This window comes from Arachis hypogaea, chromosome 14 (genome assembly GCF_003086295.3).
Source record: "Arachis hypogaea cultivar Tifrunner chromosome 14, arahy.Tifrunner.gnm2.J5K5, whole genome shotgun sequence".
NCBI lineage: Eukaryota > Viridiplantae > Streptophyta > Magnoliopsida > Fabales > Fabaceae > Arachis > Arachis hypogaea.
In genome coordinates this window covers 38,475,302-38,477,611 of record NC_092049.1, presented here as the reverse complement: position 1 = coordinate 38,477,611, position 2,310 = coordinate 38,475,302, and positions in this window count along the sequence as shown.

Genomic DNA, 2,310 nt, shown 5'->3' with positions numbered 1-2,310 from the left:
AGACAGACCATCATAGAAGATACCTATGATGCTCTATTCTGAAAGCATGTCAAAAGGGCACCTTCTGATCAATTGCTTGTATCTTTTCTAAGCTTCATAGAGGGATTCTCCTTCCTTCTGTCTGAAGGTTTGGACTTTCACTCTAAGCTTGATCAATTTTTGAGGTGGAAAGAACTTTGCCAAGAAGGCATTGACTAGCTTTTCCCAAGAGTTCAAGCTTTCTTTGGGTTGTGAATCCAACCATGTCCTAGCTCTGTCTCTTACAGCAAAAGGGAAGAGCATAAGTCTGTAGACCTCGGGATCAACCCCATTGGTCTTGACAGTATCACAAATTTGCAAGAATTCAGCTAAGAACTTATGAGGATCTTCCAATGGAAGTCCATGAAACTTGCAATTTTGTTGCATCAGAGAGACTAATTGAGGCTTAAGCTCAAAGTTGTTTGCTCCAATGGCATGGATTGAGATGCTTCTCCCATAAAAGTCAGGAGTAGGTGCAGTAAAGTCACCAAGCACCTTCCTTGCATTGTTGGCATTGTTGCTGTTTTTGGCTGCCATGGCTTCTTCTTGTTTGAAAAGTTCTGTTAGGTCCTCTATAAAGAGTTGTACTTTATCTTCTCTTAGCTTTCTCTTCAAGGTCCTTTCAGGTTCAGGATCAGCTTCAACAAGAATGCCCTTTTCCTTGCTCTTGCTTATATAAAAAGAGAGAATAAGAAAATATGGAATCCTCTATGTCACAGTATAGAGATTCCTTGAGGTGTCAGAGGAAAAGAAGAATAGAAGGAGGAGGTAGAGAAGAGAGAATTCAAACTTGTCAAGGGAGATAGAGTTCAAATTGCTCATTGAGGAGGGGAGTTAGTCCTTAAATAGAAGGGTGTGAAAAGAGGGGAAGAATTTTCGAAAATAAATTAAAAGAAATTTAAAAATTTGATTGATGATTTTCGAAAACTAAGATTGGGAAAGAAATAAAGTGATTTTTGAAAAAGATTTTGAAATTAGAAATAAAAAAGATATGATTGAGACTTAATTTTGAAAAAAATGTGATTGAAAAGATATAATTGAGAAGATATGATTGAGAATGAAATTTAAAAGAAGAAAGTTTTAACATTAAAGTTGATTACTTGACTAATAAGAAATTAGAAGATATGATTCTAGAATTAAAACTTTTGATCCTTTCTTAATAGGAAAGTAATAACTTGAAAATTTTGAATTAAATTACTAATTGTAGCAAGAATTTTCGAAAATAATAATAAAATAAAAAAATAGAAAGAAATTGATTTTGAAAGGATATGATTGAAAAGATATGATTTGAAAAAGATTTGATTTTGAAAAATTATGAAAATTTGAAAAAGATTTGAATTAAAAACAAAATCTTTCCTCTAGTGTCCTCCTGGCGTTAAACGCCCAGAATGGCATCCATTCTGGCATTTAACGCCCAAAATCCTACCTTTTTGGGCGTTTAACGCCCAGCCAGGCACCCTGGCTGGCGTTTAAACGCCAGTTTTCCTTCTTCACTGGGCATTTTGAACGCCCAGCTTTTTCTGTTTGATTCCTCTGCTGAATGTTCTGAATCTTCAATTCTCTGTATTATTGACTTGAAAAGACTTAGTTTTGAAATTTTTTTTTGAATTTTAAATAATGAGACACAACTAAAATGCAACTAATTCATGAAAAACTAAGATCAAATAAGCAATGCATGCAGGACACCAAACTTAGAACTTTGTATACTAAAGACTATAACAATTTGAAAATGCATATGAGAAACAACAAAACACAAAAAATAAGAGAATTTAAAGATCAGAGCAATGAAATCATCAAGAACAACTTGAAGATTAATGAAGAACAAAATGCATATATTCGAAAAAATGCAAGAAGAAGAAAGTCATTCAATTGACACCAAACTAAAAAAATTGACACTAGACTCAAACAAGAAATATTTTTTATTTTTATGATTTTATAAATTTTTTTTTTGTGATTTTTCGAAAATTGAGTGGAAAAAAAATAAAGGGATTCAAAATTTTTAATAAGAGTTCCAGGAATCATTGCAATGCTAGTCTAAGACTCCGGTCCAGGAACTAGACATGGCTTACTAGCCAGCCAAGCTTTCAATGAAAGCTCTGGTCCAAAACACTAGACATGGCCAATGGCCAGCCAAGCTTTAGCAGATCATTGCTAACAACAGCAAAATTGATAGAAATCAACAAGCTCTTGTGATGATAAGTTGAAACATCGGTTCAATAAGATTAGACATGGCTTCACAGCGAGCCAGACTTCAACAGATCATCATGAAACTCTAGAATTCATCCTTAAAAA